Genomic DNA, 15533 nt, shown 5'->3' on the forward strand with positions numbered 1-15533 from the left:
ATTTCTAGTACCAAAACTGGCATAGTGCATAATTATCACAATATTATTGAGTATATGTCCCATGCTTTACTTACTTCCCTGGGACTATTTTGTAACTACCAATTTGTGCTCCTTACTCCCACCATTTATTGAATAGACTGTCCTTACCCCATTGTATGTTCTTGTCTCCTTTGTCAAATATTAATTGACCATATAGATATGGGTTTATTTCTGGTCTCTCTATTCTGTTCCATTGATCTATATGTCTGTTTTTATGCCAGTATCATGCTGTTGTGATTACTATGGCCTTGTAGTATAGTTTGATACTGGGTAGCATAATACCTCCAACTTTGTTCTTCTTTCTCAATACTGTTGTAGCTGTTCAAGGTTTTTTGTGTGTGGTTTCATATACATTTTTAGATTATTTGTTCTAGCTCTTCAAAATATGCCATTGGTATTTTGACAGGAATTGTGTTGAATCATAGATTGCTTTGGGTAGTATGAACATCTTAATGATGTTAGTTCTTCCTATCCATGAGCATGGTACATGCTCCCATTTGTTTGTATCTTCTTCAATTTCTTTCTTCAGTGTCATAGTTTTCCAAGGACAGGTCTTGTGTCTCTGTGGTTAAATTAATTTCTGGGTGTTTTATATTTCTGGCACAATTGTAAATGGAATTGTTTTCTTAGTTTCTGATAGATCATTACTAGTATATAAAAATGCAACTGGCCTGGCCAGTGTGGCTCAGTGGATTGAGCATCATCCCATGAACTGAGAGGTCCCAGTTCGATTCCTGGTCAGGGTACATGCCTGGGTTGCAGGCTTGATCCCCCGTGGGGGGTTGTACAGGAGGCAGCCGATCGATATTTCTCTCTCACATCAATGTTTCTATCTTTCCCTTCCTCTCTCTCTAAAAAATCAATAAAAACATAAAAATAAATAAATAAAAATGCAACTGATTTCTGGATATTTATTTTGTATACTACTAATTTACTGAATTAATTTATCAATTCTAGAAATTTTTTGGTGGAGTCCTTAGGGTTTTCTATATACAGTATCATGTCATGTGCAAATAATGAGAGCTTTACTTCCTAATTTGGATGCCTTTTATTTCTTCCTTCTGTCTGAATGCTGTGACTAGGACTTCCAATGCTATGTTGAATAAGAGTCATGAAAGTTTCCAGCTGGTGAGGCTCAGTGGATTGAGCATTGTCCGGTGGACTGAGAGGCCCCGGTTTGATTCCAGATCAGGGCACATGCCCAGGTTACAGGCCTGATCCCTAGTAGGGGGTGTGCAGGAGGCAGCCAATTGAATGATGTTTCTATCTCTCTCTCCCTTCCTCTTTCTCTAAAAAAATTTAATAAAAACATATTTAATTTAAAAAAAGGGGGAAAATCCAAAGATAGGCAAGCAGTCGTATTAAAAAAAAAGGAGTGGTGAAAGCTGACATCCCTGACTTATTCCTGGTCTTAAGAAAAAAACACTTTTAGTTTTTGCCCACTGAGTATGATGTTGGCTATGGGCTTGTCATATATGACCTTTGTTACATTGAGGTATGTTCCCTCTATTCCCACTTTGCTGAGTTTTTATCACAAATGGGTGCTGGATTTTATCAAGTACTTTTCCTGCATCTATTAATACAATCATGTGATTTTTATCCTTCATTTTGTTTATATGGTGTATCACTTTAATTAATTTGTAGATATTATACCAGCCTTGTATCCCAGGAATCAAATATGTTCACTGTTAAAGAAAAACATTAAAAATATAAAAACATAAGAAATATGCCAAGTATTAAAAATCATCCATAATTCTACTATCCAGAGAGATTCAGTTTTTACATATTACCTTCTAGATATACACATATAAAAATGAATATTAAATAAAAATGAGTTCACACTATACAAAGTATTTTAAAATATGCTTTTTAAATCAAAATTTATCACCATATATTTTTTAAAATTTATCTTATTTTAAATTTAACAAATGACACAAGAATATATTGTTTAAAAATTCCAAGTACACTAATAAACCTGAAGTTCCCTTTAGAAAATCCCAGGCTCAGTCTCCTTCCAAGGTAAGTGCACCTACTAGCCAGATTTTTAGATATGTGTATGTTTATACAACTACAGAAATGATGTTTTAGTTTACATACATAGTATTATATTGTATTTGCTGTTCTGTAATTTGCTTTCTTTACTTAATATGCTTTGCTATTTGGAAGATCTTTCCCTGTTAGTACATATAGATCTATCCCATTCTTCTTGAGCATTGCATAATGTTCCACAGTTTATTTAAGCATTCCCCGAGTAATGGATATTTAGATTTTTTGGTTTTGTTTTCTCTTGTTTTGCTATTACAACCAATTCTACAATGATCATATTTGCTATACATGCATGTGTACATGTAAGAATGTTTTTCTAGGGTAGACACCAAGAAAGGGAACTTCTGAGTCATAAGCTACAGGTATTTTATATTTTAATATATACTGCCAAATTGCCCTCCAAAAGTGGCTGTACCAATTTATACATCTACAGTTTATGAGAATACTTCTTTCCCTATCCCTTCATTATATCAGATAGTATCATATTAAATATTTTTCCTAACCCCACAAGTGAAAATTTTCATCTTATTTTTAATTTATTAATGAAGTTGAACTAATTTTCTTATGGATCATTTTATTCCCTTTTCTATAAATTTGTTTATTTTTACTATTAGGTATATTTTTATTATTTATAGGAGTTCTTTCTATATCATGAATACAAAGCATTTGCTATATACATTGCAAATATTTCTCAATTATTGCTTGTTTTCTAATGTAATTATGATGTCTTTTATTATATTAAATTTTATATTTTGATATAGCCCAATTTCTTTCTTTTAGGGCTTTTGAGTTTGATGACTTATTTAAGATCTTTCCTTTCTCAGGGTCATAAACATACTTTCTTATACTTTTTTAATGTCTGGGCCTATAATCTATCTGGTGTTTATTTTTGAAATTGGTCTAATGTGGTGCTCTAACTTTACTTTTTTCCATATGGAAAGCTAATTACCATCTCCAGTTGTAGGTCTTCCTATCCCCACTGATTTGAAACATTTCTACCATATAGCAAATCCATATATATATAAAATCTGTTATCTGTACCACTAATCTATACTGCTTTATAATACATTTTGATATCTGCTAGGGCACATCTCTCACTCTCTTATTTAAAAATATCTTGCTATTCTTGAGCAATTTCTCTTCCACATGAATTTTAGATTCAGTTTATCAAGTTCTAAGAGAAAGCCTATTGGGATTTTAATTTGGGTACAAAAGCTATCATTGTAATATTAAGTCTTCTCTTTAAGGAATATGAATAGATCTCTATTTACTCAGGTTTTCTTTAATATCCTTCAATATGTTTTATATAGGTCTTACAGATTTCCTGTCAAAGTGTTGCCAAGCACAGTGGGCACTCTATAAATAAATGGTAGCTATTATTATTATTAAGGGTTTACTGGTTACAGTATACTGAAAACAAATAAGGAAGCATATTCTAGAAACCATGGTCAATTTCCCAAGCCAAAACTAAATCTAAATCTTAAATTATCTCTCAATCCCTATCTCCTTTCCTATTCTTACCCCAGTACCAAAAGGTCCGTTTTTAAGAATTATTTTAAAACCAAGGAAACAGACTGACAAACCTGAGAGAGCAGGGTGGGAGGTTGGGGGAGGGGGGATAAACCAAAAAACATATATGCATATATGCATAACCAGTGGACACAGACAACAGTGTGGTGGAGTGGGGAGGAGGGTGCCCATTAGGGGAAAAAAGAAAGGACATCTGTAGTACTTTCAACAATAAAGATAAAATTTTTAAAATGAAGAAAATAAAAGCAAGTTTTTTAAAATAGAACTTTAGTCAGTAAATAAATATAGTTAAGTCTTGAACAGTCTCTGTTCTCTGTTGAACAGTCTCTGGGCAGATCCTCAATAAAACACTAAGAGCATCTAAAAATACACTTCCAAGACATAGCATTTAAATTACACTTCCTTTGCTGGGGCTTGGATCCAGAGGTCAGCGAACAGAATCATCTCTCAGCCTGTTTTGCATGCCTGCTGATAATTACCATAATATCCCAGGAACAAAACACAATCACAGTACTCCTTCAACTACTATTCCATGGTTCTGAAGACATTTGACCAAGAATATATAGCCTTAAAGATTCAACTCTTATTTCTTAGGTGAAAAAAGTAGGGCCAAACAAATGCAGAGAATGGCCAGTTAAATGACAGCAAAACCAGATAAATGGCTCTTCTATCAGGCCAATGTTATTTCTTCTGCATCATACAACTTATGTTATTTTGGGGCCACCAGTTATACTTGATAATATCCTTATGCATGATGTCTTGTTAACAACTTAATACTTAGGATTAGTAAGTAATGTTATAAAAGCAAGCAATTACCATAGAATACATTTAATAATATAAAAAATTCTTGAAGTACACATAAAGATTTTTGTGCTTTTGGATATTATTATCTTTATGGAATTGTTTAATAAGCATTAATGGAGAGTAATCTTGAGCTTTGGTAGAAACCAATACAATAACAACAAAACTCAGGGTACTTCAGGTGTATTTCCTAGATCTTCTTTCTTTGATCCACCAAAAATGACATACAGAATTCAAGACTGGAGTTTAAGACCCAAAGGATAAGGCAGGCCTTAGCATGAACTGTTAAAACAGTAGGCTCTGAAATCAGACTTCCCAAATTTAAATCCTGTTCTACCCCCAAAATCCTGTTCTATCTCAGTTTCCTCATCAGCAAAATAAGGAAGATAACAGTACCTATCCTCAGAAGGCTGTTGTGAGGACTGAATCACAGCATACATATAAAGAGCTCAGGACAGTGCCTGACAAACAGTAAGTATTCATTAAATATTGGTTATTATTTCTTTCTTTATAAAGAGAAGAAACTGCCCAGCCACTATGGCTCAGTAGTTGAGGATTGACCAATGCACCAGGAGGTCGCTAGTTCAATTCCTGGTCAGGGCACATGCCCAGGTTGTGGGCCAAATCCCCAGCGGGGGTGGGGGGGCATGCAGGAGGCAGCAGTCAGTGTTCTCTCTCATTGATGTTTCTATCTCTCTCCCCCTCTTCCTTACACTTTCTCTAAAATCAATAAAGAAAAAAAAATTTTTTTTAATAAAAAAAAATAATAATAAAGAGAAGAAACTTTCTGGTCATCATAACACAGAGAATAGACCCATTTTTAAATGATTTTCTGCACTAGAAGTTAGGGGATGCTTTTTTAATTTTTACTAAATATTAATTTAGGAAAGAAAGAAGTATTTTCATAGCTTTGTAATTTAATGTGAAGAAAGCATTCCCTTCTTATCTTTTATACAAATTAGGATAATATTACAAAACTTGAATGATTTTTACAGAAGATAATGTCAAGATAATGAAAGAAACTGTGCTTTGACAGAGAATGCACTTGACCCCACCATAGAAACTGACAGATACTATCAAGAAAAAGCCTAAATCCATAAAGCTCAATACTGGGGAGTCTTCATGGTCTGATAGAATGTTGGAAAGGACTTTGGAGAGAATCAGACATGTATTCCTTCCCACCAAAATCCAAAAGAAAATAGAGTTGGAGGTTATATACATGAGACTTAGTTTCACAGCAGAGACAATTTGGAAAATGGGCAAACTTCTGAGTGAGATCCATATGAATGTAAAGTAAAATCCTAGTAATTTTTACAAACCAAATATTTTGATGATTTATATTTCTATAGTCTTAATGCAACCTTTATCACATAAACAATAGAAAAAGTTACTATAAAAAGGAACTTGAAATAACATATATATCCTATCATAGGTTAACTTACCATCCTAATTTAAAATAATAAAAGACATTTTATGTAAAAACCAAGTCTAGTTTCTTTAAAAAGAACAAATGGTACTGAGACAACTGGATAGTCACATGCAAACAAATGAAGTTGGACCCTTACCTCACACCATATAAAAACATTAATTCAAGCCCTGGCCGGTTTGGCTCAGTGGTTGGAGCGTCGGCCTGTGGTCCAGAGAGACCCGGGTTCGGTTCCCGCTAAGGGCACGTACCTCGGTTGCAGTTTGTCCTCGGCCCTGGTTGGCTGTGCGGGTGGCAGTCACTCGATGTGTTCCTTTCACATCAATGTTTCTCTCTCTCTCTCCCTCCCACTCTACCTGAACAAAAAATGGAAAATATCCTCGGGTGAGGATAAAAACAAACAAACAAACAAAAACATTAATTCAAAATGGATCAAAGAGTTAAAACAACTATCAAACTTTTAAACAAAAACAGAGGTAAATCTTCAAGAACTAGGTAGGGTCTGGCAAAGGATTCTTAGATATGATTCTAAAAGCATGAGCAACAAAAGAAAAAATAGGTAAAGTGGACATAATCAAATTTTAAAGCTTTTGTGTTTCAGAAGACACTCTAAAGAAAGTGAAGACAACCCACAGAATAGAAAAAATATTTTCAAATCATATATCTGACAAGAGATTTGTAACTAGAATATATAAAAAAACTCTTATAATTCAATAATAAAAGACAAATAATCCAGTTTAAAAAATGGGCAAAGTATCTGAATAGACATTTCTCCAAGGAAGATATACAAATGGCCAAGAAGCAGATGAAAAGATGTTCAACATCATTACCCATCAGGAAAATGCAAATCAAAGCCACAATGAGATAACCACTTCCCACTCATAAATATGGCTAGAATCAAAAAGTCAGATAAGTTCTAATGTGGATGTGGGGTAACTGAAGCCCTCATATTTAAGTTCCTTTATAAGAAACGTAAAGTGGTGCATCTGCTTTAGAAAACTGGCAATTCCTCAAATGATTAAAAAGACTTACCATATGACCTAGCAATTCCACTCCTTAGGTATATATCCAAGTGAAATAAAAACATGTGTTCACACAGAAACTTGAACATAAATGCTTATAGTAGCATTATTCATAACAGCCAAAAGAATGGAAAAAAACTTAAATGTCCATCAATAGATAAAAGGATAAACAAAATGTGGTATATCCATACAATGGAATATTATTCTGTTATAAAAAGGAATGAAGTACTAATACACGCTAGATATAGATGAACCTTAAAAATATTATACTAAGTGAAAGAAGCCAGTCAAAAAAAGACAACATACTACATGATTTCATACATACAAAGCCTGAAATAGGGAAATCTACAGAGGCGTAAAGTAGATTGGTGGTTAAGGCTTGGGGGGATAAGGTGATGATAACCAAAAGGTATGAAGTTTCTCTCTGAGGTGATGAAAATGTTAAAAAGTGACTGTGGTGACAGGTACACATACCTATGAATATACCAAAAACCACTCAATACTTTTATTTTCTTTATTTTTGGTGAGATGTGTAATGTGCCAAAGTCATAATAAGATTTGTGGGAGGAATATCTCAGACAAGAACATAAACACCCAAAAGGATCGATCACTGAATACTTTAAATGTGTTAACTGAATAGTATAAATCATATTCTAATAAAGCTGTTAAAAAATAGCCCTGGCCGGTTTGGCTCAGCGGTTAGAGCATCAGCCTGCGGTCCGGAGAGACCCGGGTTCGGTTCCCGCTAAGGGCACATACTTCGGTTGCAGTTTGTCCCCGGCCCTGGTTGGTCGTGCAGTGGCAGCCACTCGATGTGTCCCTTCACATCGATGTTTCTCTCTCTCTGTCTCTTCCTCTCTCTCCCTCCCACTCTATCTGTACAAAAAATGGAAAAATGTCCTCGGGTGAGGATAAAAAAAAAAAAAAAGTATGTCTGAAAAAATTTAAAGGATCGCACTACAAAAGCACCTGCATATGTTCTCATCTGATTTAGGTTCTAACCATGGATACTTTTGCTACACTCAAAGGACCAGCCTGGGTCAGGCTTAATCACAGGCTGGATCCCCTGTACCAGTTTTAATAAGTTAGTGCCTCCCAGAATCACCTAAGAGCTTGTTAACAACACACAGTCCCTGACCCAACAAGAGAGATTTGGTGGGACAGAGATGAGGCCCATGAATCTGCTCTGGTAGGTTCCCACATGTATGTAGTGCAGATGGTGAGTAACCACATTTAATATAAGCAATTCTCTGCACCCTACTATCTGGATGAAACACACCAGATTTAAGCTACTTTTCTAAATAAATTCTAAAATGCTGAACATATATCCTAGCTATAGAAAAATAAAAAAATAGCCTCTAAACTTATGACTTTTAAAAAGTAGTCTAAAGGTAACTGCAGAATTTCCAAACTCATTTGAACAAAAGGGCTATCTAACACTAGATGAAAGAACTATAAATAGCCATTAAAAACAACAACAACAACAACAACAACACAGACAGAACTGCATCATTATATAGTGACTCACTTAGTCAAAAGCCCTCAGTATAGACTATACCACAAATACCTGGCACTACCAATTGAAGAATATTTACCCTTGCACATTTTAATGGTTATAATTCAGAACCTTATGTGCTGTCCATCCCATTACTTTTCTACATTCTAGTTAAAAACCACCTTTAAACTGAAGAAATTTGTACGAACAGTACACAAGTACACAGCTTGAAGATATCTATCATCAAGAAACTTTTTCTAATGAAGAAATGGCATTTAATATTTTAAAAAGTAGAGAAATAAAATAGGAGACATTTTCTTCTTCTTTTTTTAAAATATAATTTTTATTGATTTTTAGGGAGAGAGGAAGGGAGAGGGGGAGAGAGAGAGAGAGAAACATCAATGAGAAAGACACATTGACCAGGAGCCCGCAACCTGGGCATGTGCCCTGACAGGGAATCAAATCGGCAACTTCTTGATCCATGGATTAATGCTCAACCACTGAGCCACACCGGCTGGGCAATAGTAGACATTTTCAATAATAAATATATAGAGATTTAAAAACAATAACAACAACTTCTGGATGTTCCTTATGTGGTATTGCTATTTGTCTGGAAAATGTAGACATTCCAAAGCAACTCCCTCCTACCATCTCACCTAAATAAAAAACAATTCTAAGTACAGAAAAGATGGGTCCCAAAGCTTGGGCACAGGGAGCCTGGCACATTTTAGACCATTAGTTTATTTAGTCTTACTTCCTATTCAACTCTGAAAAGCTTGGTCTCTTGGTTTTCTAGTTGGAAGCAGATATGAAGCAGCACATCAGTAAAAGTAAAGAGCTACTAGAGGAAGACACAATGACAGTAAGAAGGGACAATCAAGAGAAAGATGAGTAATTAATCTATACAAAGTAGACCCAAACACAAATGCCAAAAGCACAGTCTTACTTGGAAAAGAAGCTCCTCAGGGCATCACTGTATTGTGCTCAGTGTAATACTTCACACCCTTCCAAATTTAATCTCTCCAACTGTCCTCTGTAACCTCTCTCCTCCCATTTCCTCAGAATCTTGCTCCGTGAATCCTTCTCTTTTCCCCGACATATCTTGACCCCCTTCTTGCTAAGGACTCCTTCCCCTCAGCAGAAAAATATTCTCAAATCTCTTCCAAATAACACAAAAAAGAGCCCTTCTTTCATCCCAGCACTCTCCTCTAGATACATTCTTCTCCTTTACTTCAGAGACAAGGTTTTATAAAGAACAGTTTCAACCTGCTAGATCCTCTTCCTCATCTTCTAAGCTACTGCAACACAATGGTCTCTTGACCACCACTCCACTGTAGCTACTCTCACACAGGTCACTAATGCCCTCACAACTGCCAGTCTACTGACTTTCTACTCTTACCTCTGTTGACCTCTCCAAAACATCTGATCCAACTTCCTTCTTGAAAACCCCCTCTTTGCTTAGAGTCTGTGGTGCCACACTCACTTGGATTCTTCAGTCCTGGGATGTCAATGAAATGTATGCAAAAAAAGGGGAGGAGGGTTCACGATCAAATAGATTTGAGAAATGTGCTATTAAAAGTTAAACAGTTTTCTTTACTTCAGGACTTCTCAGATTTCTCACATCAACACTGATGTGCATTGTGACTCCACAGGATGGATTTCCAGTTTCCCAAACTTACTTGACTCTAGAACCTTTCCCTCCCTTTTATAGAACTATCTTTTATAACAAAGTAATTAAGGAACATATTTTGGGTAACATCACTCTTTTTTTTTATCCTCACCCGAGGACATTCTTCCACTTTTTGTTCAGATAGAGTGGGAGGGAGAGAGAGGAAGAGAGAGAGAGAGAGAGACATCGATGTGAAAGAGACGCATCGAGTGGCTGCCACCCGCACCATATACGTTCACCATAAGTGATCTCATTCGTATCCTCATGGTTTCAAGGCACCTTTTTATTTATTTATTTATTTATAAAAAAATTTTTTATCCTCACTCGAGGACATTTTTCCATTTTTTGTTCAGATAGAGCAGGAGGGAGAGAGAGGAAGAGAGAGAGAGAGAAACATCGATGTGAAGGGACACATCGAGTGGCTGCCACCCGCACGACCAACCAGGGCTGGGGACAAACTGCAACCCAGGTACGTGCCCTTAGAGGGAACCGAATCCTGGTCTCTCCAGACCGCAGGTCGATGCTCTAACCTCTGAGCTAAACCGGCCAGGGCTCAACGCACCTTTAGAGTAACTTTTACTGACTGACACCGTGTAACTTTGGATCTTGACTTCCTAATTTATAAAATGAGAACAATAAATTCATAAGTACTAAACGACATGATGTACATAAAAGTATTTACTACAACATATTTACACATTTAAGCAAAAGCTTAATAAATGGTGACAATCATTTACTCTCTAACTTGGGACATTCCCTTGGTTGTTTTATATATACTTCAAACTCAAGATGCTCACTTCCCACCCTACCACCTGGCCCCTGTACCTTCTAGCTCAGTGAATAGCACTACTCTTCACCCAGATGCCCAAACCTGAAACAATGAAACCAAACTCTAGACTCATCCTTTTCAATTACTATCCTTCCCTTGCTCACTAATTTAGTAACTAAGTATATCTGGCTTTTCTCCAGTACACTTTCAGATGGCTATCTTTCTAAAGTGCAAAATATAATCATATCACTCCCCTGCTTAAAATTTCTTCAATATTTCCTCACAGTTTTCAGGATAAAATTCAACCTCCTAACGTATCCTATAAGGTTCTTCATGATCTGGCCTCTTAAGTCTCATCTCCTTCTATGCGCTATTCTCACAAACATTCTCCACTCCAGTCAAATCAAATTATGTGTATTTCTACAAATGGTCATACTTTCATGACTTTATTCTATTCTTCTGTCCATAAAGTCAGTTCAACCCCACTCTCATCCAATGTATTTCTGGTTAATTTCAAATGGTCTTTTTCATGAATTTAATTATATGTTATTTCATTCCTATCCTTTAATTTTATATTTAACAAATGTAAAACACAGCCTATAAATGTAAATATTCATTCTTCAACCTATTTAATACTATAAAATACAAGCAATTCATCCAATATGCTTAGGTAAAATTGTTAGCCCCAGAATTGTCTTATTTTAGTAATGAGGAAGTCTATAATTAAATGAGATTAATAGCCCTTCATTGACATAAATTTATTATATTCTGGACACTAAGGAGGTTACAATACTGAACAAGGAAAATTCCTGACCTCAGTCTAGTGGAGGAGTCTGACCCTTAAACAAGTAACATCAATATAGTGTTATAAAGATATGTAAATGTATAAAATTTGAGAAGATAAAGGAAGAAATAACTAACTTATGTATGGTGGTTTCAAACGAATATAACAAGGACAAATTCCAAATAAAATATTTTCTCCCTCAGTTAAAACTCACCCAATAAATATCAAGATAAATTTGAGTTCTATCACTAGGGTAGTCACTTATCCTTGGTTTGCACATACTAGTTAACATTTGTTGCAAGTGAAATCATTACTAGCACCCCCTTTCTCATTCTCATTATTATCCTGATTTGGATAATAAATTATAAGATAACCTTATCTATTATCCACTTCCTGTTCCACTAAAAACAATCTCAGTAATTTATTCTTTTTATCTCAAGGTTTTTTCCTATCATTTAACATCTTTGAGGGGGAAAGCATCTAATTTTAACTACTCTGTCTCTGAGATAGATTAGCTTAAAATATTCTTCAGTTTTATTACCTCTTTCTCCCTTTCTCCCCCTCATATTTGCTGTGAAAGGAGACTATCTTATTTATCCTCGAAATTAAAAAAATAGTAAGCAGCCCTGGCCAGTTTGGCTCAGCGGTTAGAGTGTCAACCTGCGGTCCGGAGAGACCCGGGTTCGGTTCCCGCTAAGGGCACGTACTTCGGTTGCAGTTTGTCCCCGGCCCTGGTTGGTCGTGTGGGTGGCAGCCACTCGATGTGTCCCTTCACGTCGATGTTTCTCACTCTCTCTCCCTTCCTTTCTCTCCCTCCCATTCTATCTGTACAAAAAATGGAAAAATATCTTCGGGTAAGGATAAAAAACAAACAAACAAACAAACAAACAAAATAGTAAGCAGTAGAGGCATCTAGGAAAGGTAGAAAACAATGGGCAAATTCTATGTTAATTTTACATGGTGAATATTTTTTTGAGAATATCTCTCAAGGTAAAAATAAAGAATTCAATTTAAGCCTATAAAGTAATAAACTAATGAGTTTCTTTATGTAGCCAACACAACAAATATGTATTTTAAAAAATAAAAATAAAAAATAAGCCCTGGCCAGTTTGGCTCAGCAGTTGGAGCATCGGCCTGCAGTCCAGAGAGACCTAGGTTCGGTTCCCGCTAGGCAGGTGCCTTGGTTGTGGTTTGTCCTCGGCCCAGTTGAGGTCTTGTGGGCGGTGGCCAGTTGATGTGTTTCTCTCACATCAATGTTTCTCTCTCTTCCTCTCTCTCTCCTTCCTGCTCTGAGGATGAATGCAAGGGTGTCCTTGGGTGAGGACAAAAAAAAGAATAAAAATAAAAAATAAAATAAATGTTCTCTTCAAATAATCACTTTGAGAGGTTCTATAATATCCCATGACTTGAAACATTTTTGGAATATCTAGTTGGATATTTCGTAATTCACAAGACAAGCCTATTTTCCTTTTCTTTATTTCTTTTACTGAAATTATTAATTTTGGAACTATGGCTCCATGGCTTAGAGCCCCCTTTCTTGTTGTGCATCTCTCTGCCAAATCCCTAAGACAGTATTTTGTTGTTGTTAATCCTCACCTGAGGATATTTTTCCATTGATTTTTAGGTATAATGTAAGGGAGGGAGGGAGAGGGAGGGAGAAAGAAACATCAATGTGAGAGAAAGACACTGATTAGTTGCCTCCCGTACAACCCTAGGGTTGGGAATGGAACCTACAACCAGTTATGTGCCCGACTGGGAATCGAACCCGCCACCCTTTAGTCTTTGGCTTTAACCACTGAGCCTAGCTGGCCAGGGCCCTGAGACAGTATTTTGATGTGCCATCTACCCCATGGTTATGTACCAACCACTGTCCAACAGCTTTGAGGATGGGAACTGATTATTTTAAACATTTCTATAACCCTTAGATCCTTAAATATAAAAGACAAGATGTTTTGGGTTGTTTAATTTTCATCGGATAGGGATACAAATTATTCTTGGCTATTTCCAAAAATCAAATTCACCTTCAAAGGAAGAATTGTAGATATTTAAAAGAAATGAAGGCAATGCCAAAAAGGAGCTCCAAAGACTCTAAGTTAATGTTGCATCATTTGCACAAGTACACTGTCTACTTTTCTTAGGAACTTGCCAACAGTCTTTCAAATATATAAGCTCTGTTACGTTTGTTACAAAAACTAGTCTTATTACCCTATATCCTGGAACTCCTTAACTAACTGAAGTCTTCCAAATAAAGAAAGAAAAAACTAAGATCCAGAGCCAAATAGGCCACTCTTCATCAACATCTGGCCCTACACATTTTCTTACTTTTAAAAGCACTAATTCTCTTCAAGATAAGACTGTTAATCAGTCAAAATGCATCAGTCCTTTCCCTAAGTTTTTCATTAACAGTTTTTCTAAATCTTTCTTAGCTTTAGATTTAGTATCAAAAATGATAATCTTTCACCCAGCTGGTGTGGCTCAGTGGTTGAGCATCAACCCATGCACCAAGAGGTAACTGGTTCGATTCCCAGTCAGGGCGCATGCCCAGGTTATGGGCCCAATCCCCAGTGGGGGGCATGCAGAAGGTGGCCAATTGGCGTTCCCTCTCATTGATGTTTTTCTCTCTCCCTCCTCTCTCTCTAAAATCAATAAACATTTTTTTTTAAATGCTGCTCTTTCAAAAAAAAAAAAAAGGTAATCTTTCTTATTGTAAAAAGGGCTTGAGTTGAAGTTTCTATACAATTTTTCTTATAGGAAATTATAAAAATCTCTAAATCTCTAAGTAGGAGACTAAATGCCTATGTATCTTTCCAGTTATCCATACCTGTCCTCCTTTTACTATAGCAAACCGTATTTCCAGGTATCACGGCAATATTTGTAAGGCTATAACGATACCAAAATCAAGTTGCCATTAGACCTAGTTCCATAACCACAATAAGATTAATATTAAATTTTTTTCTTTATTTATTTTTAGAGACAGAGGAAGGGAGATGGAGAGAGAGATAGAAACATCCATCAGAGAGAACATCAATTGGCCATCTCCTGCATGCCCCCCACTGGGGATTGGGCCCACAACCTGGGCATGTGCCCTGACCAGGAATCGAACCAGCAACCTCTTGGTGCATGGGTCAATGCTCAACCACTGAGCCACACCGGCCGGGCACCACAGCAAGATTTAAAAAAAAAAAAGAAATAGGATTCAGTAGCTGAATTTAATTAACTTTAAAGTGGATAAATTGTCCATTCATAGATAAATGGATTTCAAAAGACAAGAATAGAAAAAGAATCACAGATAAGACAGACTATTAGATACTTAGCCTTAAAATATAAGCTAATTTTAATTCATAAGTGCCGCACCTTAAATTCTCAGGTCATATAGCAGTGATATTTAACCATTGTTACTATTAAGACTTCCTGGAACCAGGTACTTGTAAACACAGATTCCTAAGAATTCCCAAGATGAATTAAATTTTATGGGAAAATTGCCAGTATCTGTTATTACCATGCTCACATTGAGCACCACCCCGTTACTAATATACTACATCACTATGAGTCACCTTCAAACAAGATTTTCCTCCTTGTTTAAAAACAAGACAATCCTAAACCAAGCAACAAGTGATAAGGTGCAAGTTTAGACAACTTTACTTTCAGTAGAAAATACATGACAGCACTTGAACAACAGCATATTATTGCTCTTAGAGTTTTATTGTCTATCACTGTTATTTTTACTTTAAAATTTTGAATCATCAAGGAAACTTTCAGAGGTTATGCCCCTGTCCATTGTAATCTGAAAAATAAATACTTCCTTTAAGAAAAGGGGGGAGGGGCACGCTATGCCTTCCAATATGGCAATTTCTTAAGCTATATTTATGCCTTATTCTATACATGCTTGATTCTTTATATTTGAGCAATATAACCTGACCCAAGCAACTGAAGTCTCAAAGTATTTTAAGCT

General features: G+C 35.9%; 1 protein-coding gene and 1 non-coding gene across 2 annotated transcripts in view; both read right to left on the minus strand.

Moving 5' to 3' along the window:
• Positions 1–15533, minus strand: part of SSH2 (slingshot protein phosphatase 2) — a 298822-nt gene that overhangs the window by 260535 nt on the left and 22754 nt on the right. The gene's annotated exons all lie outside the window — the stretch shown is intronic.
• Positions 7387–7493, minus strand: LOC118635170. The gene has a single exon (XR_004960503.1). It is a non-coding gene; the product is annotated as a small nucleolar RNA U13 (small nucleolar RNA).

The sequence above is a fragment of the Molossus molossus genome, unplaced genomic scaffold (assembly GCF_014108415.1).
Source record: "Molossus molossus isolate mMolMol1 unplaced genomic scaffold, mMolMol1.p scaffold_m16_p_19, whole genome shotgun sequence".
NCBI lineage: Eukaryota > Metazoa > Chordata > Mammalia > Chiroptera > Molossidae > Molossus > Molossus molossus.